The following is a 25,473-nucleotide window of genomic DNA, read 5'->3' on the forward strand; positions in this document are numbered from 1 at the left end:
TAGGAGAGTGTAGAGTTTGAAGCTGGAAAGGTAACATGGGTCAGATGATGAGTATATTAGATCATTCATGTGTTCATGTAAAGAAATACCTGCAACTAGGCAATTTATAAAGAAAAGAGGTTTAATTGGCTCATGGTCTGCAGGCTGTACAAGAAGCATGGTGCCAGCATCTGCTCAGCTTCTGGAGAGGTCTCAGGGAGCTTTCACTCATGGTGGAAGATGAAGCAGAAGCAGGCACATTACATGGTCAGAATAGGAGCAAGAGCAGAGGGAAGGTGCCACATACCTTCAAATGACCAGATCTCGTGAGAACTTGCTATCACAAAGACAGTGCCGAGGGCCTGGGGTTAAACCATTCATGACAAATCCACTGCCATGATCCAATCACCACCTACCAGGCCCTACCTTCAACACTGGGGATTACAATTTGACATGCGATTTAGAGGGGACACATATGCAAACTATGTCAATGAGGGATCCTAGAAACCTCTCAATTTAGTCTTTAGCCTATTGTCAGTGGGAAGTCCTAGAGGTTTTAAAACAATGGTGAGTACTCAGATTTGTATTTTAGATCACTGTGGCTGCAGTGCATCAAATAACTTGAAGGAAGGCAAGGATACCAGTTAGGTATTGGTTGTAGTAAAGATCCAGAACAGATAAGATGGTGACCTGAGCAAAAATTAGTGACAGTAGATGGATTGCAGAGATATTAAAGAAAAAAATCAACCAGAGCTAATGATTAATTGGCTATGGTGATGGGAGAAAAGAGAGTGGGCTCTATAATATTAAAACATCGCACCTCCATAAATTTTACACAATGACAATATGTAGAGTTTTAAAACCATTCTGATTATTATTAATTACCATTATTGGCATCATTATTCTTATCACTTCATATTTTATTATCTTGCTGGGACTAGATGAATTCATGTTATTTAGAAAGACAGCATGATATAGTGAAAAGTGCAGGGTCTTGGGAGACAAAAGAAAGGCTGTTATGCAATGCCACCTTTATCCTGTAGTGGTAAGTGAATTTGGGCAAGATGAATGACTTCTCCAAAACTGGTTTCTCACCTTTTAAATGAAGATGGCAATTCCTCCTCTGCTGGTGAGAAAGGGAAAGTTTATGTTAAGTGTCTGACTTAGTGCTTCATAGCTTGACATACAGTGGGTGCTCAATTAATGGTCGCTATTATTATTACATTCATATAGCACTTAATTTGACAAGCCAAATGACCATTTAGTTGGTTATTTTTCAGAGCAATTTTTTTGAAATAATGGAGAAGATAATGAAAATGGATGAAGCCGTTAAGGCAGGTGAGTGATAGAGGGATTCATATTGTAGCTTCTACCCTAGTCTACCATGGGTACTACAGAGAAATCATCATATATGTTTAAGTTCAACAGTCTGTGCACAGGGTCTGCTGCCTATGGGTAGGGGATCATTTTGGGAAGAATGTAAGACTCTAATTTTTCCACAATTAGGCAGGTTGTTAATGGGTATTTTATAAATTTTTAAAGACAAGTTTCATTGTCAAGGAAGTTTAAGAAATGCTGGGATTTGTTAAACCAGTTCCTTTTCTGCAGAATTTACCAAAGCTTTAAATATTCTGAAGTGTGCTATAAATCTCCAAGAAGCGAGATAAGATGCAGCATCTTCCAAACTTATTTGATGATGGAACTCTTTTGAGACTAGTTTTCCACAGAACACGCATTTGGGAAATTTTGCAGCAGACTGTATTTTCTTGAATATCTGCATCTTGTATGCATCCTGTCTCTACCCCACTTTAGAAATAGCCACCATATCTGAGTGACACAGTAAAAAGATCTTTTTTTCATGACTCAGGAAAAGAAAATCTTAAAAGCACCCAAATCTAAGGATATTTTCTTTTTAATTACTTGACATTGATTGTCAGAAGAAAAAGAAACAATAAAATTCATGGAAAGTACTGAAAAATTAACCATTCCCATTTTATTTTTATGAGTATATAAAATAAGATAAATAATGCCTATGGGTAACAAGATTGTATATCAATGTAAGGTAAAAAAAAGCTTTTTCACGTATGTATTTAGACCAAATGGAAGCTCTGAAGATACCAAAACAATAAATAGTCGTCTTAAAAAGTGTGCATCTATATGTCTTTCTTAATTATTTATTTGGAATGTATCAGATAGATAAGGATATAGTCTTATATATATATCTGCTAATTATAGTGGTATACATAGAACTCTGGCATATCACAGAAATCAGAGTAAACAACTATTGTACCCAGAAAAAAAGGAAAGGAAATAAATCAATAGTTGGCTATTAAATATTATTTTCAAGTAACGCTGGTATTAACATCAAATTTAATATCCATGGTTGACAAAGGATTAAAGAGGCCAGTCTATTTAAACACTCTAACTCATCCCCCATCCTAGAATACCTCTGAAGGTAGCCTCACTTTCCTTGGCCAACCTCACTGACAAGGCTGAATGGCCTTATCCTTGATCCTGGGCATGTTACTGCATGGTTTACTAGGTTGGTCCGTACTTTTATTAGCCTATGAGTCATCATAGTTTTAATTTGGGGATTTCAATGTGTGACCACGATATTTTCAATTGTTTCCTTTTCATACTTTATGGTATTAATCTTTATTCCCAGAAACAGAATTATAATGAACCCTTCATTGCTCTGAAGTCATATTTTTGTGTTATAGCAGGCTATCTACATATTTCTAGAAAGATAATGGCTCCATGTAGCCCACTCACTTGTTTTTGTTGTTTTTCCTTTTTACACTTGAAGCAAGTCTTTGTGTCAATTTTCAGAAGTATATGTACTGTACATTAGATTCTGTCCAACAAGCTCTCCCTGTGCAGTGATCCCTCGTATCATTGCTACAAATTGTCAGTGCCCCAGTGAAATGAAGATATTGATTTCTCCATAACTCCCTTCACCACCTCCATAGGAGGCTCTTTCTGCGGATGCAGAAAACGCATTAAAACCCCATGCTGTCATGAGGTAGATTAATACCCTTGTGTCACAGCTCTCCTTGGAAACTGCATCAAACACCAAGCATTAGAACTGAATTAGGTGCCACAGAGACTTTTGAGCATCTCAAGATTGCCACTCTCTTCTGTCCCACGTGAACAATAGATCCATTTGCAAATAAAGTCATGAAAATGAAAATGCCTAGGGACAGGAATGCACAGATGCCCTTGGGCCAGGTCTTCACACACTAAGCAGAGTGGACTGTCATGTGGATAGTGAATCTGGCAGCATAGTCAAACTGGGTAAAAAAGGCAGAGAACTGGAGATGTCAGATACCTGGAAATGCTTTTGAAATATAACACAATAAAGTGATGTATAAGAAAAGAACTGACTTACCTGAGTGACTTCTTGTCACATCAGAGGTTCCATTGTTCTGAAATTTTATTTAATACCTGCTTCCTAATCTCAGCTTTCTGGGATAACAGCTTTTGCTACTTCCCAGTTAAACCTTCATTACTTGCTTGTTATTCCTTGGAACTGATCTTCACTCAGGGCTGCCTGATAAACCTCTCAGTTGAGCTTATTACCTGCCTTTATATTTTTATTTGTAATTTAGCATGCCCCTAATTTTAGCCCAGAACGCTTTAAGCACACTTGGCATTTCTGCCACCATATAAACCATTTCTCTCTGCTTTCCTTATAAGAAAAAAAGCTTTTCCTTCAAGACTGAGATAGTGTCCATTCTTTCCTAAGAACAAAAATAAGTCTGGGTACAGTGGCTCAGTAATCCCAAAACTTTGCAAGGTCAAGGTGGGAGGACTGCCTGAGCCCAGGAGTTCAAGGGCAGCCTAGGAAACATAGGGAGACCCTGTCTCTACAAAATAATAATAATCATAAATTAGCTGGGTGTGGCAGCATGCTCCTGTGGTCCCAGCTACTTGGGATGCTAAGGTAGGAGGGTCACTTGAACTGGGGAGGCTGAGACTGTGGTTGTACAACCACTATACTCCATTCTGGGTGACAGATGAGACCCTATCTCAAAAACAAACAAACAAGGAATAAAAATAACGTATTTTTAAGGACATATTTGAGGAGCACAGATCATAGATGGTGATAATGACTATGAAAATCTGAATTATCTGTTCATTAGAAATAAAAACATTAAAATATTTTTAATTATATGGACATCAACTACTTTAAAGCAATGGATTATTTTATTCTTATTTATTCTGGTGTTTTATTAAAGTGATATAGGCACGTGGTGAAACATCAACTAAGGCAAAAAGATTTGGAATGAAAAGCAAGTTTCTCCCTTTTACTACCGTCCTACCTCATCCTAACCCATTGCCTCAACCATGTCCCCAAAGCCAATCACATGTGATTTTGGGGAGCTTTAGTTCCTTTGGCGTTTTTGCCAATCCCTTTAAATGGTGAATCCATCTGCAGTTTCCTTATTGTTGACCTCAGGCTTCATCTATTGGCCATGTGTTATGATAACCAGGGGAAGCCTACTTATGCCACACAGATTCATCACTTCTTTCTCATTTTTATTCCAACAAATTACAGCTCTATTCTCAGTTCCTTCAAGATTACCTCTGATTCCATCAGTGTTTTCCAATTTTGAATCTCACAACTGTAAGTTATTTTAAATCTTTGAATGTGACAGAGAATATTTTGTCTTATTTGTATATATTTGTTTTAGAACGAAATTTTATTTTTGGCAATTGCAACATTTCAGGACAACTTTTGAAGCATACCTATAATTGCATTACAACATGGAATGTGCATAAATAAAATTGAAGCTTGATTAAAATGAGGGCTGGAATGCAAAAGTTAAATAAAGAGCTTAAATGGTGAAAAAAACAAATTGGATTTCTAAACTTACTTTCACTTTGATCATCGAAGGTGTTATATATTACATTTTGATAGCTCAGAGAGTGACTCGAGTGGTAAATTTATAGAGTATCATTCCATTTAAATGAACAGCAGGATGTATTTGCAGAAACAGATTAATGTTTCTTGGAAATTTATTAACACCTGTTTGTTTTTCTACACTCCCGTTGCTATGTGGTTTTTCTATCTATCATATGTAAATCCCATTCTTATTTTTTAAAATAAAAGGTAATTAAACTGAAAGATCTGTTTAACACATTACAGCTAGTGAGGAGCACAGTCACATGCAGTCTGTGCCCCATTGTGAAGGAGGATGATGAGGCATTTTGGAAAGCCCGAGGGTGGAACCCAAGAGGGCAGCAGAAAAGGGGATTGTTTCTTCTTTCTCACTCACTATTAAGTAGGTACATTGCCTACATCTACCCAAATGGAAAAGGAGAAGAATTCTCCTGTGGAGTTGTAGCCTCCACAGCTGCTGACAAGGAAGGTTTTGGAGGTATTCTAAAATCAGTGTGATGAGGTGGAAAGGGGTGAGAAAAAATTTCCTTCCCAAGCATTTAAATGACCCAGTATTCCCCTGGGAGTACAGAACAGACCCTGCTGGACCTGGGTACCCATCTCTCTGCCACCGTGGTTGCTATCATGTTCTTGGTGCCAGATATGCAATTGGGAACAGCCTCACTCCAGTTAACAGATTAATGCATGGTCTTTGTTTACTCTCGCAATCCTTAGGACAGTGGGGGTGGGGGTTGTCTCACTATGAACTTTTGGAAGTTCTTAATTCTCAAATCAAGGGCAGAATATAGTTCAGCTTTTTTTGTGATGTCTTCCTGCATCTTCACCCTTGGTAGTGAAATAAACAATTTTATCCCTCCACATTTTATGTTACTCTTAAATTTACCTGGGTGCTTTTCTTTTTCTCTTAAAATGAAATTAAATAAACAACTTAAGGTCAGAGACCCCTCTTTACAATTTTGGTCTAAGGAATCTACTTGTGTAATTAAAGGTGTACATTGTCTGTACTGATGTTTTTTTGGAAAGGACATTGTTTGACCTAAACATAAACACACTGTAGAATATGGTACATGGTATGACACCAATCTATCACATATAGCTAAGTCAAGAAGGCTGAACTCTTTAAAGCTTTCACAGTCTTATTTTATAATTAGTTAGGCTCCTTTTAGGTTTGGATACAAAAGATGAGTTTGTAACCAGAACAGCCAATACTTTGAAGTGGTTGAAAAGTCTAGAGTCTGAGAAACCCAGCATGTTGTTTAGAACAGGCACCACAGATGGAAGCCAAATGAATTAAACTAGACTAAGTACCAGATAAATCAAGAGCCAGGAATCAGGTATTAAAGGCAGATCATGCAGAAATTTAGCATCACAATTTAATGATAATCCCCACCCTGTCTAACCTAGATCTTCATGACTGAAGCCCACACTGTGCCATCTCCTTAACCTTGCAGTTAAAGACTCACAAGAGATTAACTACAAAATGTTTTTCCTTCTGCTGATTTTGCTGGGTGTGCTATTCACAACAACAAAATGTAATTGTAAATGCTGCATTATTATGTTGGGTGGATAAACTATGGACCCAAGTGGATGAGAAATACTTCACTTAGTGCAATAAGCTGGGTGGTTTGCAGCCTTGACCTTTCTCAGCATTGCTAGAAGTGCTCTGCTTTGGAACTCGTGGAATCTGAAAGGGCCACCCACAAAACAGCTCATCTATGAGGATCACACAGCAGTGGTCAGGACCCTCCTGAAGTTCTCCCAGCTTTGAAACCTGACAGCTGCCCTCGTTTCCTGCAACTGCTGAATATGAATACATACTGAGCACCTCCTATCTGTCATGCTCCCTCCACACCTTCCCCACCCGTCCTCTTTCTTTCTCTTTATTTTCTTTTTTCCAAGACAGAGTCTTACCGTGTCACCCAGGCAGTCTTGCTCACCCTAGTTCTGTACTCATTCTTGAAAACAAAAATTATAATATTAGTTCAACCATTGTGGAAGACAGTGTGGCGATTCCTCAAGGATCCAGAAATAGAAATCCCATTTGACCCAGCAATCCCATTACTGAGTATATACCCAAGGGATTATAAATCATTCTATTATAAAGACACATGCACAAATATGTTCATTGCAGCACTGTTTACAATAGCAAAGACCTGGAACCAACCCAAATGCCCATCAATGATAGACTGAACAAAGAAAATGTGGCACATATACACCATGGAATACTACGCAGCCATAAAAAACAATGAGTTCGTGTCCTTTGTAGGGACTTGGATGAACTGGAAACCATCATTCTCAGCAAACTGACACAAGAACAGAAAATCAAACACCACATGTTCTCACTCATAGGCGGGTATTGAACAATGAGAACATGTGGACACAGGGAGGGGAGTATCACACACTGGGGTCAGTTGTGGGGGATGGGGATGGACAGCGGGGGGTGGGGAGGGTAGGGAGTGATAACATGGGGAGAAATGCCAGATATAGATGATGAGGGAATGGAGGTAGCAAATCACCTTGACATATATGTACCTATGCAACAACCCTGCATGATCTGCACATGTACCCCAGAACCTAAAGTACAATAACAAATAAAAATAAATAAATAAAATAATAATATTCATTTTGGGGTGACAAGGATCCTCATTCTCTGACAGTATGTTTCCAAAGATGTACTCTGAGCTCTGATGCACTGGGTCTATCTCCACTTTGCACACTTCTTCTCTTCGCTGCTGTCCACACTGACATGGGTTCCTTCCCTCCTAGTTGCTTTTGGCAGCCCTTGTCTGCATATTGGTGTCTGAGAATTAGATATGCTTCTAGATTCATTAAAATGGGTTTCTTTTCTTAAAAAAATTCCACTTATTGTTTCTGTATGATTTCTAGGGGTGAAAGAAGAGATGATGAATTTACAGCCAAATTCATAAAAGAAATTCTACAGAAGTTATTTCAAAGGGAAAATGTTCAGGACTTGTGAATGAATAGGGAGAAAGGAACAAAAAGGCAAGCAAAAAAAAAAGGCATATTGAATTAGTGTTAACCAAGAGCAATAATTATTTTCTTCACATTGTATTAACTAATTCATTTATGATTGGCATTGAAATGATAAGTAGGAATTTTTCCTCACTTATTATTTTACATGTAAAATCTGTTTTAATATGATTGGTATTTTACCTAGAAAGAAGTTGAAGATATCAAGGAACTAATACCCAGAATATACAAGGAACTAAATAATTCAATAGCAAAAAAATAAGAATAATAATTCAACACAAACAAACAAATAAAAAGTGGGGGCATGAATACAGATTTCTCAAAAGAAAGCAGACAAATGGCCAGCAGGTATTTGAAAAAATACTCAGCATCACTAATCATCAGGAAAATGTAAATCAAAACCACAATGAGATATCATCTCACCCCAGTTAGAATGCCTATTATCAAAAAGACAAGAACTAACAAATGCTGGCAAGGATGCAGAGAAAAGGGAATGCTTTTGGGGTGGAAATGTAAATTAGTACGGGCATTATAAAAAATAATATGGTGGTTTCTCAAAAAACAAAAAAGAGAACTATCATACAATCTGGCAATCCCACTACTGGGTGTTTATCCAAAGGAAAGGAAATAGTATATCAAAGGAATACCTGTGCCTCCATGTTTACTGCAGCATCATTCACAATAGGCAAGATTTAGATTCAACCTAAAGGTCCACCAATGGATGAATGGATAAATAAATGAGATAGATATATACAAGGGAATACTATTTAGCCATAAAAAAATCCTGCCATTTCCAGCAACATGAATAGAATTAGAGGTCATTTAGGTGAAATAAGCCAGGTATGGAAAGACAAATATCATATGTTCTCATTAATATGTAGAAGCTTAAAGTAGATCTCTTGGAGGTAGAGAGTAGAGGCTTGGGGATACTGGGGAGGGGGCTGAAGAGAGGTTGGTAAATGCACACAAACACAGAGTTAGATAGAAGGAGCAGGTTCTAGTGTCCAATAGCACAGTAGAACATTTATTGTGTATCTCAAAATAACTAGAAGAAAAGATTCAGAATATCCCAACACAAAGAAATAATAAATAACTGAAATAATGGATATCCTAAATATCCTGATTTGATCACTATACATTACAAGCATGTATCAAAATATTACATGTCTGCCATAAATATGCACAATTATTATGTATCAATAAAAATATTTTAATAAATTAACTTAATTTTAAAAAAAAGAAGCCTAAGACATAAGTTAACACAGATGATAGTGCCTGTGCTCACTATACTCCAATTTCAAACTCTTTCATTTATAAAAATGTCATATAAAATGGAAATGTTTTCTTCAAAGAATTATTTACTATCTATATCTTACCGAAAACTGTTCAAGCTTCCCAGAATAGTCAACTGAATGGCCATAATTTACTGGTCCATCTGTATTTCACACTATTCCCATTAATTATTTAAAAAACTTCCTGTAACTAAATGTGTGCCAGACACCATTCTCCCTGCCATGTGCCCAAGCTAGTAGCAAACTGACTGTTCACTGTGTTCAATGTCCTTGTCCTGCCCTGGGCAGATGTTGATGCCACTCTTGCAACTTTCTATGACCTCCCAACATCTTCCACACTGCCTAATAAAATAGTGCCCATTCTTCAAGGCCTATTTCAAAGTCCATTTTCTTCAAAACCCTTCTCTAAGCCTCCCTTTACTGTCAATCGAAAGGGCCACCTTTGCAAAGCATTAGATGCATGGAAAGTATTTCAACAGTTTATTGAATAATCTGAATACAAATAAACATTTGGAGGCATATGACTTGCGATTAGATACAAGGCTTGGAGAGATTTGTAAACCTTTTGTATGGTTGTGACACCTGATATAGGATAGAAAAGGACTCTTTGAAGAATGTAGTGTAGCAGTAAAAAACACAGGGGCTAGAGCCTGAGGAAATACAGTGATTTGCCCCAAGACTCAGGTAGGCATATAGATATTGACATCAGATATTTAGGAATGAAAGAGTCAGGAGCACTGCAGGTGTTCCTGTCCTGGTCTGATCATAGTGATGAAAATATTTTTCTTTGTGGGTGGTTATTTAGAATACTCTTGCTCATCCTAATAATATTTTCTATTAAAAAGTCACAGCATCAATACAACTCATAATGGCAATGTTTCTTCAAGATTGCTTTTAAGCTCATGCATGAAGTCTGGAGGAGCCACTTAAACCCTAAAGATTTCGCCATGGTAATCACCAAGGAGACCAGTGCCTGGGTACCATGTGAGGAAAGAAATAAGAAAGGCTTATTTAGTTTGAAGTATCATGATATGTTAGAAAAAAAAAATATTTATGTGATTGTTCACATTCTCTTTCTCCTCCTTTAAGCTCCAAGAAGAACTCCATCTCTGCCAGATTAACTTCTAAGGTTTATTGTATAGAATTGGGGTAATGCATTACAGGCACGATAGAGAAACTTGATCTGATTGATCCATACCGGAAAGGACAGTTATTTATAGATAAGACCATGAGGTAGGGATAAGGCAGTAATAAGAAAAACAGTATCTAGTATATGCTGTGTTTGAGGGAGAGTTCGGGAGAGTTTTGAGAGAGAGGGAGGGATATTTGGTTAGCCACCATGACATAATTTCCAAAGATTCGGATAACACATGGATGAAGGAAATTTTTTGTTTTAGTTTATTTTTTTAATTTTGAATTCGGGAGTTACATGTGCAGATTTGTTAAAAGTGTAGTTTGTGTGATACTGAGGTTTGGGCTGCTATTAATCCTGTTGTCCAAATAGAGAACATAGTACCCAATAGAAGTTTTTCCACCCTTGTCTTCTTCCTTTTGGAGTCCCCAGTATCTATTGTTCCCATCTTTATGTCCCTGTGGACCCAATATTTAGCTCTTGCTTATAAATGGGAACACCTTTGAAACAAGTAATAAAAAACCTACTAACCAAAAAAGCCCTGGGCCAGAAGGATTCACAGCTGAATTCTATCAGACATACAAAGAAAAGCTGGTACCAATCCTACTTAAATTCTTCCAAATAATTGAGGAGGAAATATTTCTCCTTAACTCATTCTGTGAAACCAGAAACATCCTGATACCAAAACCTGGCAAAGACACAACAAAAAAGAACGAAGCAAGCCAATAGCCCCGATGAACATAGACGCAAAAATCCTCAACAAAATACTAGCAAACAGAGTCAAACTGTACATCAAAAAGTTAATTCATCATGATCAAGCCTTTATTCCTGGGATGCAAGTTTGGTACAACATACACAAATCAATACATGTCATTCACCACATAAGCAGAATAAAAAACAGAAACCCTATGATCATCTCAGTAGACATTGAAAAAAACACTTGATAAAATCCAACATCCCTTTTGACAAAAACCCTCAACAAACTAGGAATTGAAGGAAGATGCCTCAAAATAGTAAGAACTATCTATGATGAACCCACAGCCAACATCATACTAAATGAACAAAAGCTGGAAGCATTCCCCTTGAGAACTGAAGGGAATTTTAAGAGAATTTTTGCTGTTTTGTTATTAAGGAAACTTTTCTTCGGTCTGTTTTGTAGTGACTGTGCTATTTGGATTACTTTTAAAATCCTTTTGGATTTCAAAACTATTTTTTTCTTTCCAGAATGTGACAGTAGATGTGCCAGTTTCATAGGAGTTCCATTTAGGTTGTTGTATTTGGGTTAATGGAGATACATAAAAGCGGAAATGTCTTATAGACATTGAGAGATATATGACCTGAGTTTGGATAGGAGAAGGTTTGGAGAGACTTATAAATCTTTTGTATGGTTGTGGCAGCTGACACAAGGAAAGGAAAGAGCTCTTTGAGGAATATAGTTCAGGAGCAAAAAACACAGGGGCTAAAGCCTAAAGAAACACAGTGATCTACACCAAGACTTGGTTAGACATACAGATACTGACATTAGATATTTAGGAATGAAAGGGTACGGTGCACTGTGGTTAGCTAAATAGGAATTTAAATAAAATCGATTTAATAAGGGTGACTGAGAAATGCAATCTTAGCAGAATAGACTGAATATTTGGAGTTTGATATCAAAGAAACAGGATGTGAGCAAGGAAACAGAAAAACCATAGCCAAGAGCTGTGATAGTCTTTAAAGAGGAGAGTGGTGCCAAAACAAAGAAGCTACCAGCTATTTACCAGAATACAGCAACAACTGGCATAGCTGCGTTAAGCTTTGTGTGGAAGATCTTCAAGTGGCAAGTTATTGAAAATGAAGGTAGAGAAAATTGAGGCTATATCAACACCTGAAGACACAAGGTATGCATCAGTAGAAATGGCAGATTAAGGGCCTCTCAAACCCCACTTCCCTGTAAAAGCAATGAGAACATTAACAAAAATGGGCAGAATCAACTTTTTCACAAACCTGGAAAGTAATCAAAGACTTGCAAAAATCTGAAAAGTGTTTATTCAAGGATCTGGGAAGAACTACTGTCCCTTGTTCAACTCAGGAATTTTCTGAATTTCTCTCTCTGGAAGCATTAACACTAACAGGGTACAGTAGGAGCTCTGCTCTGTGCTTCGTAGTAACACCATCCGCTGAGTCCGCAGCTACATCTTTCAATCTTCCGCAACAAGGGGTTTTATTTAGGTAAAATAAGAGCTCAGGAGACTATAAAATTCTGTGATCTATGATAATGTAATCCAGAATAAACAATGGGTGAGGGTGAGATGGGAATTTGTGCAGAATAAATAAAATGTTCATAAATTTTAAGAAATCTACTTTATAACAAAAATATTTTAACGTTTCCTATGAAGTTAATTCTATCCTAAGAGTTTTCTAATTTTTGAAGACCCACTCAGACCCAAGATTTTTATTACTATTATAATTCCAGATCCTCATGACATTTCTTTGAGGAAGGTGATATGATTTCCATTTTAAAGGCGAGTAAAATATAGTTCAAGGAATCACGCAATTTGCCTAAGGTCTCCATGCCAGAGAGTGCTGACCAGACCATTCTCAACATCTGCTCCTCACATTTTTTTCTCCTTTTCTTCCTCCTCTCTTTCCTTCTTTTTAAATATTTTAAAGGTAATATTTAAGAGACATGCATTTACAGTCATCACTTAGGTCAAGAAATAAAACATTACGAGAGCCTCAGAGGCCCCTTGGTGTCATCTCTCAATCATTATCCTCTCACTCTCCCCAAAAATAGCTACTATCTAAGTATATTGCAATACCGCCTTTACCTTTTTACCACCTAGGCATTCATCCCTAAAGACTGTGTGTTTGTACTTTATACACATAGAATCACTATATATATCTGTATAAATACCTTACACACACACACACACACACACACACAGGTTGAGTATATCTTAGCCTAAATGCTTGAGACCAGAAGTATTTCAGATTTTTTGCAAGATTTTGGAATACTTGCATTATACTTACTGGTTGACCATCTCAAATTTGAAAATCTAAAATCCAAAATGCTTCAGTGAGTATTTTCATTAAGTATTATATTGGCACTCAAAAAGTTTTTGGATTTTAGAGCATTTTGATTTCAGATTTTGGGATTTGAGATGTTTAATCTGTGTGTGTGTGTGTGTGTGTGTGTGTGTGCATGTGTGTGTAAGTTTGCATGTGTGTATGTACACATAAGAATATAGTTTGAGTCTGACATTTTTCACTCAAACTATGCTCTATCCTTAGTTTAGCTGTAGTCAAATTTTGTATTTTTTTAGCTGTACCCCATCCGATGGTATACATGATACATAAATATATTACAATTTACTTATCCGTTACTGATGGATATTTGGATTGTTTTCTGTTTTTAGCTCTTTCCAATAGCTGCTATGAACATATTTCTGTGTGTCTCACGGTGCCCCTGTTCACACATTTCTGTTGAGTGTATACCTAGAAATAGAACACTGGGTCACTAAGTACAGACAGCTTGAACTTTGGTAGAAAATGCCAACATTTTGTATACCCTCTTTTGTTAAGTGCCTGTAACAGCTGCTTGCTTATTTTTTACTTGGTTGTATTTTTCTTATTAGTTTATAGTCTTAATCAGCTTGGACCACTATAACAAAATACCATAGACTGGGTGGCTTAAATAGCAGACATTTATTTCCAATAGTTCTGGAGGCTGGGAAGTACAAGACCAAGGTTCCAGCTGGTTCAGTGAGGGCTCTCTTCCTCACAGGACAGAGAGAGAGAACATCTGGGCTCTCTTCTTCTTGTAAGGACACTGATCCCAGAAACCCTCTCCCCCGACTCATGACCTCATCCAAACCTAATTACGAACTAAAGATCTCACCTCCAAATGCGATCACGCTGGGGGATAAAACTTCAACATATAACTTTGGAAAAAACGCAAACATTCAGTGAATAAAAATGAGGCATTTTTGAAAAAAAAAAAATCTGGTTTTCAGCTCTTTACTGGTTATATGTGACAAATAGCTTATTCTATTCTATTTTTCCTTTTTTTTTTCTTAATGGTGATAAACACAAATTCTTAGCTGTATTAATTTTTAAATAAGTATGTTCTATGTATTATTTAATAAATAGTTCTTTGTCTTAGGACAATCAAGATATATACCTAAATTAACTCATAGAAGGTTTGCTAGTCTTTCACATTTAAATCTAAAATCCATCTAGAACTTTTATTTTGTTGTCTACCGTGTGAGATCTGGGTTCCAAATAGATATTCAGTTGTCTTGGGACATATTAAGAGACTCTGCAATGCCATCATTTATAAAAATTAGAGCGTCTTCATATATGTAGGTCTGGACTCTCTATTCTAATATATTGGTTTATTTATTTTTCTGTACCAATATTTCACTGTTGTAATTATTGTAGCTTTATAACAAGTCTTGGTATCTGATTGTGTAGATCTTCTAACTCCATTCTTATGCAATATTGCTTTGGCTATTTTTGGCCCTTAGCATATCCATATGCAAATTGAGGATTCATTTCTCAATTTTCACAAACTACATATACACACCCACAAGAAACTTAATGAGGTTTTGTTTGTGATAGCATTAAATCCATAGGTCAATTTGCAATAAAAATTGATATCTATGCAATATGAGTCTTCTAATGCAGGAATATGGTATTTGCCTCCACTTACGTAGGTACTCTTTTATTTTGCTTCATAATTTTTGCCAGTTTTGTACATTTGGATCTTACACATTTTTAAAAGGGTTTGTTTTTAACTCTAGAAATTTAATAATTTGATACTATTGTAAAGTATTACATTATTTAAGAATTTAAAATTTTATTTTTCCAAATGTTTGGTACTGGTATGTAGAAGTACAATTCATTTTTGTGTGTAGATATATAACCAACAAACTTGCTAAGTTTATTAGTTCTAACATTTAATGTGGCTTTTTTTCTATGTATACAACTATGTAATCTGTGATCATAAACATTTTAATTATTTTTAATTAAGCATCGTACTAGTTTTGTAAATGCCATGGTCATTATCCCTTCAAATGTTTCAACTATTCAATTTTCTCTCTCTTTCTCTTCTTGGACTCTAATTACTCATATTAAACTTTCTCCCTATATTCTTTTATGTCTCACATCTTTTCTTTCCTAATTTCCATCTTCTGTTACTCCATTTTTTATTTTGAATAAAAAAATTAAAAAATCACAAATCCTCTCTTCAAATGTGTTGTTAAATTCATCAACTGAGCTCTTCATTTAGGTAATTTTTAATTTCTAAAATTTTTTAGTTATTTTTTAAAATTTATATATCCTTTTATTATAGTTTCTAGTTCTCAAGTTTTTACTTTTTCTCTGAGTTTTAGATTTTCTATCGTTGCTTAAATGTTAGACCGTTTATTAAACAAAATTTTGAAAACATTTAATCCAGGTTTTCAAGTAATCCTTACTAGAACAGTTGGTTTGAATTAACCAGAACTCCGCATTATTAGTATCAGAAGTCAGCCATCCTTAAACTTCTTATCTTTCACATCTGCCATCTTTTAGATACATTCCTGCCATTCTGGACCTTAAATATGGCTAGGAAAATATGGTGAATGGCCATTAAGCAGTAAGGTAGGGCGTGGTGGCTCATGCCTGTAACCCCAGCACTTTGGGAGGCAGAGGCAGAAGCCGGCGGATCACCTGAGGTCAGGAGTTCGAGACCAGCCTGGCCACCATGATGAAACCCCGTCTCTACTAAAAATACTAAAAACAAAATAGCTGGTTGTGGTGGTGGACACCTGTAATCCTAAATACTAGGGAGGCTGAGGCAAGAGAATCACTTGAACCCAGGAAGCAGAGGTTGCAGTGAGCCAGGATTCGCCATTGCACTCCAGCCTAGGCAACAAGAGCGAAACTCCATCTCAAAAAAAAGGAAATGTAAGACAATCAGTCATTAAATGAAAGATATAGACTTTTAAGGGCTTTGGAAGTCCAGAAAAGGTGATAGATGTATACAGCTGAGAGGATATATAGGGCTTAGAAAAGCGCACAGGAGAGAAGGAGGCCATCTGAGTGGAAAGGGCTGGATGAGGGTAAATATAAAGCCCAGGCCAAAAAGGTAGTGAGCATGGATGGTTGCTGGACCAGCAGATAGGGAAATGTGATTTGGAGAAAGACACCATTTTAAGGAAAACCTTAAAAGTTAAGTGGAGGTGTTTGGGGTTTTATTTTTCAAACAATGCCAGGCTGTGAGACGTTTTTAACATGATTAAGCAAGTCTGGGTTACATGCTTGCCCCCAAAGCTGAATGGGGAGGTAAATTCCATTTTAACCAAATGTCCTGAGAGTGGAAAAGTGCCAGAATTGCCAGATTCACAAAATAAAAATATGAGTTGCCCAATTAAACTTTAATTCAGATAAACAATTAATAATGTGTTAGTATAAGTATGTCCTCTGTAATATTTAGGACTTTACATTAAGGTATTATCTATTAATTTTGTGAACTGAGATTTAACTAGAAGTCCCATATCTTATCTGCAATTCTAAAGTGGGTGCTTCTGTTAAGGAAAATTGGGATGCTAGTATACAAGGGTAATAGATGCTCAGCAAACTAAAATCCAAAAATGCAAATATCTGCCAAGAATAGGCTAGAGAAGAAGCTAATAAATCTCTGTCCTTTTGAAACTCTACCATCTGAGGTATTGAAGACCCTCTTCAGTATAAACAAGTAATATGCTGACAACATGCCAATTTGCAATCCTAATTTTTAAAACATTTGGAGAGAACGTGAATTATTCCAAAATTTGTCAAGACAATTTGTTCACTTACAAAGTTACTTTCTTCTTCCCTAATTATCAAACAGCTTTATTTCCATAAACCTGAATGCTCCAAGAGGTTTTAATGAAAATAAGTGGAACAATCTTCAAAATGTCCATCTAATGAAAGAAATATTCACTGAGATATTAAAGAATCAGTGTTTCACTACTCAAAGATTTCTCAGGAGGAAGGTAGAAGAAAATCTGATTATTATGATCTCTTTTATCCAGATCTGATTCCTGATCTACAAAACAAAATTTCATTTAGGCCATTAACAACCTGCAAAATTAAATTTCAAGTCTGCATAATGATTGGAAAAATAGAAGTTTTATGAATTTTGTGACTATAGCACACTTGCAAAAATGTTTCATAACAAAGATATTTTGCAGAGGGACAAAATATATCAAGTGAAGTAGACTAAGTAATAAATATGTGCCCTACATGTGCATATATATAAATTCATGCAGAGAAATGTTTATTCCTACTTACAACCTATAGGAATATAAACATGATTCTAAAAAGAGATAATTTTACAAATTATAAATCACCCATTGCTGGTCTGAGCCAAAAAAAAAAAAAAAAGCATTTTAACCAGACCCCACCCCAAGTCACCCTGGCCCTGTTCTCAACATATACCTACACCTGTCAAAGCTGCGATGTGCCCCTCAGGTATTGATAGAAATAGCTAAGATGAATGAAGTAGATGCCCCTCATGATATCAAGGTATCTATTTTTACCCTAAAAAAGTAACCATGCTATTTGTGGTTGCTAGTTTTCCATATATCATCTTCCCCCTCTTTGCCTTCTCTTTCTTTTTCTTGATTCTCACACCTGTGTTTGCGAAACAACCTTAAGATCTTTTTACAAAAGCAAAGCATAGCAGCTGGGGATTGTTTGTTTCACATACCTTCTGGCAAGTGCTGCTCCACAAATGTCCAATTCGCACTTCCGTTCAGCCTGTCTACAGGGAATATTCTGCTGCTCATTGCTTTATTTGTGGACATTGCTTTGCTGCATGTGGGTGTATGTATGAAGGAGGAGACTGGAGGAAGGGGAGATGATGTGCTCTCTGCATTCTGCGTTTAGCTATATTATCTCTGATAGAAAACTTTCAGTGGTTCAGTGAACCCCCACCAGCTTTTCTAGCAGAAGAATAGATAGATACAGATTAGAAGCAGTCATTTGCTACAAGGAAACAACCAACATCTTATTTGCATCTGTGCATGTCAACAATGCAATCAGGATAAACTTTTGAGAGAATTAGATTGAAGTGGTAATTAAAGAATTGTCTTGTGAATTATAATGTGATTGTCCAGAGGTAAATTATTTGGTATTGTATTCTACTTTAGGAAAAATGTCGTGGAAACTTTAAATGAAAAGTCTCTGCAAATATCACTGGTACCAGAGATCTGATGAAGGCAGAAACTGGTTATTTAAGATTCAAACAGCTCAGAGGCTCACTATATTAAACTCTACTACAATGGTGATTCTTCTTACAGTGTTGGGGTACAGGATGCACAATGGAATTTTTCCCAATCTGTTAAAATTGTAGCTTAGGCCCCCAAAGCTGAGGTCATTAGGAAAAAGTACTTCTACATTCTAAACAGCAGTACTAGGTAGCCCATGTTCATTTGCTAAAAGTTAACAAAACTCGTATTAAATGATCAATATTCATCTTCCCTATTACCCATCTCCATTTAAAGGGAGTGAAAAGAGTCATTGAATTTGAGCCTGATGGATGTAACAGCTGTGTCATTTTTCCTTATCCTAGCCAAACTAGGAGTTAAAGAAAACTGCCTTGAGACCGAGGATCTACATGAGGGGAGCTAGGAAACCCCTTGCCTGCCTGGGCCCTGCACTTGCCGCCATGAGCCAGGAAATATATTTAGTGAGTGATATGTGCCTCCAAGTACAGATACTGCTGCTTGCCTTTGACCTATAAGCTCAGAAGGCCCAAGATTGGCTGAAGCTACCTATGCATGAAAGCAAGGGCTGCCACAGGGAGAATCTTGCACTTGTGCCAGCTGGCTTGGTGGAGTGTGCCTGTCACATGGGCTCAGGTGCTTCTGATTGCACCCTGCACAAAAAAGAAGCCAGTATAGATTAACAGACATCAGCAAGAGGTTAAAAAATGGAGGATGCCAAAGCTCAACCAGAGGATGCATCACCCATATCAGGGCATAATGTGGTAAGGAGATTCCTACATGTTTTAAGAGTACCTGAGATTTGTTTTAATCAGACATGGTAAGACACAAAGACATGTAAATTGCTCTTATGAAGAAAAAAGTTGCTTCCTGGGAGCGAGAAACATAACCACTACATGGGAAGGGTTGGTAGGGTGCACATGGGGAAACACCAGGGTTGGTCAGGAGGCAGAGGGAACTGGGGGAAATTCAAGCAAAAGCCTTTATTGCAATTTCCATGGAAATGAACATGAAGCAGGATAAGCAGGCTTAGGACTGGCTAATTTAAATCATTTCAGAGGGCTCCAGAATGTAGGGGCTGTCCCTAGTTGTCTGGTACCTGGCCTTGACGTGAGTAGGGCAGATGGATAGTGGCCTGGGTTGTGAGAGCCCAGTGAAGGAAGTGCTTAGAGTGTGGGCTCTGGATTACACAGTTTGCATGTTCCTGGACCAGGGAGTTGCTTATCATCTCTAGGAATTTACTAACACTGTAAGGGAAAGTCCCTCCAGGTTCAGGAAGGCCCTATACGTCAATCCAAATACAGAAAATGAAAGATATGGGTAATGCATTGTAGATGCCCTCCAAAGAACCCATGTCTGATCTCCAAAACAACCTGATATTTTGATGCCTGCCACAATGGGAGTAATAATAGTAAACCACTGTAACCAAGAGATAACTAAAGCAGCACCAGGGACTAAACCTGAGTGGGACACACTCTTCCTTAAGTCATTCTCCTGATGGAGGAAAGATAACCAGAGTGGCAGATATATGGCCTAACACTGTAAGGGGAAGCAGGGACTCTCTCGAGAAACTGCATTTGAAACAGTAATTTTCAAAATTACTTAGGCTGTTTATTTAAAATTCTATGTACACCTTTCCAATCCTTACTCTACATGTTTAGTTTATTTAAAGACTCATTGAGAATTATCTATCATCCCAGTTTTCCCAGTGTTCTACTTTTTAATTCTCTTTATATACTGTTGGATGTATCTTGCAAAAACGTTTTCTTTTGGTAATGATATGGAAATGGTGCTTTTTTTTCCTGTACCTTTACCTATCCAGATATTTTTTTCTGTTGTCTTCACAAGCAAAAAATTCTCTGGATTTTTAATTTAAATCAGAGCTGTTAATATGACTATGGACATGGCTACATTTTTTCCAGAATTTGATTTTGCAGAGATGAAGGACTAGAGACTATTTTTAATGCTTATTATGTTATAGATGATCTGCTTTTCTAACTTGACTCATGTAGACTTTTTTCTTTTTTTTTTTTTTTTTTTTTTTTTTTGAAGAGTTAAGTCTTATCTTTTGAGTTTTGAAAGATTTGGTAGAACATACAATCAGTTAACCTTAATTTTTTCCCTGAATAGGAGAATAAAATTATCAGAGAAAGGAGGGAAACAAGTTATATGTAACTTGAGTCAGCTTCTTCCTCATGTCAGAGATAAAGGGAGGAGACCAGAAATGACAGAATAAAAATTCTACCAATATTTGAGGAACCCAAGAGCAGAGTGACCCTGAGCTGCTTTCCAGCGACATTCCCAAGTGTAGGTCCTTAAGGACAAGGCTACAGAGCTCCTCCTGTTCAAGAGAGTACAGGAGCACTGGAGTGCAGATGCTGTAGCGGTGAAGAGCATTAGGCAGCCCCACTTGGCTTCCTTCCCAAGAGTGGAATGATTTCCAATCTGCTTCTGAGCTGTAAAGGAGCAGCTGAGAGACGTCCAGATGTGGAGAGTCCTTGTGGTCAGTAACTAAGAATCAGATGGAGCCATGAGTATCTCAAAGGACAGAGGCCCCGATAGCTCCCTGTGACGTAGTAGTACCTGGGGTCCCCAGCGGAATCTAGACACAACAGTTCTGAAGGCTGAGAAGTCCGAGATACCAGAAGGTTCCTCGTCCAGTGAAAGTTGCTCTGCTTCCAAGATGGCGCCTGTTGCTGCTGCATCCTCACGGGTGGAAACACAAGAGGGCAAGTGGTCTTCTTTTTTTAAATTAAAAAAAATTCCCATCTATATCTTAAAGTGAATCAATGTTTATTGATTTTGTCTGATAAACAATGGCATGTTTTGGTCAGCTGGTTCATATTTTCTTTGTCAGGCAAATTTTATTCTATCATAATTTTGATTATTGCTTTTGTTTCCTCCAGTTTTGAATTAGAAAATTCTGGTACTCGGGGGGGAGATCCAAGATGGCCGCTTAGGAGGAACTCGGGAATGCAGCTCCGAGAGAAAGCACAGAGGGTGAGTGGACGCCGTATTTCCAGACTGATTTTTACTGCCCACAGAACAGGAGATTCACACGCAGAGAAGCCACACGGGTCGCCAGCGCCGCTGGCGCCGCTGGCTTGAACGGCGCAGCCGCTGGGCCGGCACCCTGAGGCAACAGCTCACTGTATAAAGTGAGAGAGTCTGAGTCCCCTATAAGCCAGCAAGGGGAGCTGAAACGGGGAGCCAGGCCAGCGCCACGAATCTCAGAGCCGCGGCTTTAGCCAACGCAGCGGCTCCGGAGGCAGATCGGATGAGACGGTGTCCCCTCTTACCCAGCAAGAAGACCTGAAACACAACTGAAACCGGGACGGTCCAGCTCTGTGGAGGAGGGGCGTTCTCCATAGGCACCCTGCTGTTCTGTACCAAGGCAATCCGCCACTACAGAGACTCCGTCACTACAGGGGCGGGCCAACATAGCGGAAGCAGTTCTAACTACACCCAGAAGTTCACACGGAAGCTGGGTGGAGCCCACAGCAGCTTAGCGAAGCCTCTGCAACCTGAGTGTGACTAGGCTGCCACCTTGTGGGCAGGGAAAACAGCAACCGCACAGGGGAACATAAGAAAACAGTAACTCCCTGGGACAGAACACCTCGGGGGAAGAGCAGGGGGTTTATGAGTTCTGCCACAGCAGACTTAAAATTACCAAAATCAGAAAGACAACAACTACAAAGTCAGCAGGTGGAAAAATCCACAAAGATGGGAAGAAACCAGCGCAAAAAGGATGAAAACACCCAAAACCAGAACACTTCTCCTCCTACAAGGGATCACAACTCCCCACCAGCAAGGGAACAAGACTGGACGGAGAATGAGTGTGATGAAATGACAGAATCAGCTTTCAGAAAGTGGATAATAAGAAACTTCCGTGAGCTAAAAGAACATGTTCTAACCCAATGCAAAGAAACTAAGAACCTTGAAAAAAGACTTGACGAAATGCTAACAAGAATGGACAACTTAGAGAGGAATATGAGCGAATTGATGGAGCTGAAAAACACAACACGAGAACTTCGTGAAGCATGCACAAGTTTCAACAGCCGAATTGACCAAGCAGAAGAAAGGATATCAGAGGTCGAAGATCAACTCAATGAAATAAAGCGAGAAGGCAAGATTAGAGAAAACAGGGTAAAAAGGAATGAACAAAGTCAACAAGAAATATGGGACTATGTGAAAAGACCTAATCTACGTTTGATAGGTGTACCTGAATGTGACGAAGAGAATGCATCCAAGCTGGAAAATACTCTTCAGGATATTATCCAGGAAAACTTCCCCAACCTAACAAGGCAGGCCGAGATTCAAGTCCAGGAAATACAGAGAACACCACAAAGATACTCCTCTAGAAGAGCAACCCCAAGACACATAATCATCAGATTCACCAGGGTTGAAATGAAGGAGAAAATACTAAGGGCAGCCAGAGAGAAAGGTCGGGTTACCCACAAAGGGAAGCCCATCAGACTCACTGCAGATCTCTCAGCAGAAACCCTACAGGCCAGAAGAGAGTGGGGGCCGATATTCAACATCCTTAAGGAAAAGAACTTTCAACCCAGAATTTCGTATCCAGCCAAACTAAGCTTCATAAGTGAAGGAAAAATAAAATCCTTTGTGAACAAGCAAGAACTCAGAGAGTTCATCACCACCAGACCAGCTCTACAAGAGCTCCTGAAGGAGGCACTACACATAGAAAAGAACAACCAGTACCAGCCACTCCAAAAACACACGAAAAGGTAAAGAGCATCAACACAATGAAAAATCTGCATCAACCAAAGGGCAAAACAGCCACCTAGCACCAAAATGACAGGATTGAATTCACACATAACAATATTAACCCTAAATGTAAACGGACTAAATGCCCCAATCAAAAGACACAGACTGGCGAATTGGATAAAAAGCCAAAACCCATCAGTGTGCTGTATCCAGGAAACCCATCTCGCATGCAAGGATACACAAAGGCTCAAAATAAAGGGATGGAGGAAGATTTACCAAGCAAATGGAGAGCAAAAAAAAGCAGGAGTTGCAATTCTCATCTCTGATAAAATAGACTTTAAAGCAACAAAGATCAAAAGAGACAAAGAAGGACATTACATAATGGTAAAAGGATCAATGCAGCAAGAAGAGCTAACGATCCTAAATATATATGCACCTAATACAGGAGCACCCAGATACGTAAGGCAAGTTCTTAAAGACTTACAAAGAGACTTAGACTCCCACACAATAATAGTGGGAGACTTCAATACACCATTGTCAATATTAGACAGATCAACGAGACAGAAAATTAACAAGGATATCCAGGACTTGAACTCAGACCTGGAACAAGCAAACCTAATAGACATTTACAGAACTCTCCACCCCAAATCCACAGAATATACATTCTTCTCAGCACCACATCACACCTACTCTAAAATTGACCACATAATTGGAAGTAAATCACTCCTCAGCAAATGCAAAAGAACGGAAACCATAACAAACAGTCTCTCAGACCACAGTGCAATCAAGTTAGAACTCAGAATTCAGAAACCAACCCAGAACCGCACAGCCTCATGGAAAATGAACAACTTTCTCCTGAATGTTGACTGGATAAACAATGAAATGAAGGCAGAAATAAAGACGTTCTTCGAAACCAACGAGAATGAAGACACCACATACCAGAATCTCTGGGACACATTTAAAGCAGTCTCTAGAGGAAAATATATAGCAATAAGTGCCCACATGAGAAGAAAGGAGAGATCTAAAATTGACACCCTATCGTCAAAATTGAAAGAGCTAGAGGAGCAAGATCAAAAAAACTCAAAACCTAGCAGAAGACAAGAAATAACTAAGATCAAAGCAGAATTGAAGGAGATAGAGACACGAAAAACCCTTCAAAAAATCAATAAATCCAGGAGCTGGTTTTTTGAGAAGATCAACAAAATAGACAGACCACTAGCCAGACTAATAAAAAAGAAAAGAGAGAATAACCAAATAGATGCAATAAAAAATGACAAAGGCGATATCACCACAGATTCCACAGAAATTCAAACCATCATCAGAGATTATTACAAACAACTCTATGCACATAAATTAGAAAACCTGGAGGAAATGGATAAATTCCTGGACAGCTGCCTCCTGCCAAGCCTAAACCAGGAAGAAGTCGAAACCCTGAATAGACCAATAACAAGGTCTGAAGTCGAGGCAGCAATTAAGAGCCTACCACCCAAAAAAAGCCCAGGCCCAGATGGGTTCACAGCCGAATTCTACCAGACATACAAAGAGGAACTGATACCATTCCTACTGAAACTATTCCAAATAATCCAAAAAGAGGGAATCCTTCCCAAATCATTTTATGAGACCAACATCATCCTAATACCAAAACCTGGCAGAGACTCAACAAGAAAAGAAAACTACAGGCCAATATCCATGATGAACATAGATGCAAAAATCTTCAATAAAATAATGGCAAGCCGATTACAACAGCACATCAAAAAGCTTATCCACCATGATCAAGTAGGATTCATCCCGGGGATGCAAGGCTGGTTCAATATACGCAAGTCTATAAATGTAATTCACCACATAAACAGAACCAAAGACAAAAACCACATGATTATCTCAATTGATGCAGAGAAGGCCTTCGACAAAATTCAACAGCCCTTTATGCTAAAAACCCTCAATAAACTAGGTATCGATGGAACGTATCTCAAAATAATAAAAGCTATTTACGACAAACCGACAGCCAATATCATACTGAACGGGCAAAAACTGGAAGCATTCCCTTTGAAATCTGGCACTAGACAAGGATGCCCTCTCTCACCACTCCTATTCAATATAGTACTGGAAGTTCTAGCCAGAGCAATCAGGCAAGAAAAAGAAATAAAGGGTATTCAATTAGGAAAGGAGGAAGTTAAATTGTCTCTATTTGCAGACGACATGATTGTATATCTAGAAGAC

At 38.0% G+C, this 25,473-nt stretch overlaps 1 protein-coding gene across 2 annotated transcripts in view; it reads right to left on the reverse strand.

Moving 5' to 3' along the window:
* TRIQK (triple QxxK/R motif containing) overlaps positions 1-18,031 on the reverse strand; it is a 248,048-nt gene extending 230,017 nt beyond the window's left edge. Inside the window, exon 1 of one of the 2 annotated variants that reach the window (XM_064384358.1) lies at positions 18,015-18,031. The gene's annotated coding sequence lies outside the window, so the exon portion shown is untranslated. The remainder of the gene's footprint in view (positions 1-18,014) is intronic. The other variant, XM_064384359.1, reaches the window with a different exon arrangement.
* Positions 18,032-25,473: the final 7,442 nt, after the last annotated feature.

The sequence above is a fragment of the Aotus nancymaae genome, unplaced genomic scaffold (genome assembly GCF_030222135.1).
Source record: "Aotus nancymaae isolate 86718 unplaced genomic scaffold, 86718_ANA_hifiasm-v0.15.2.pri h1tg000036l, whole genome shotgun sequence".
Taxonomy (NCBI): domain Eukaryota; kingdom Metazoa; phylum Chordata; class Mammalia; order Primates; family Aotidae; genus Aotus; species Aotus nancymaae.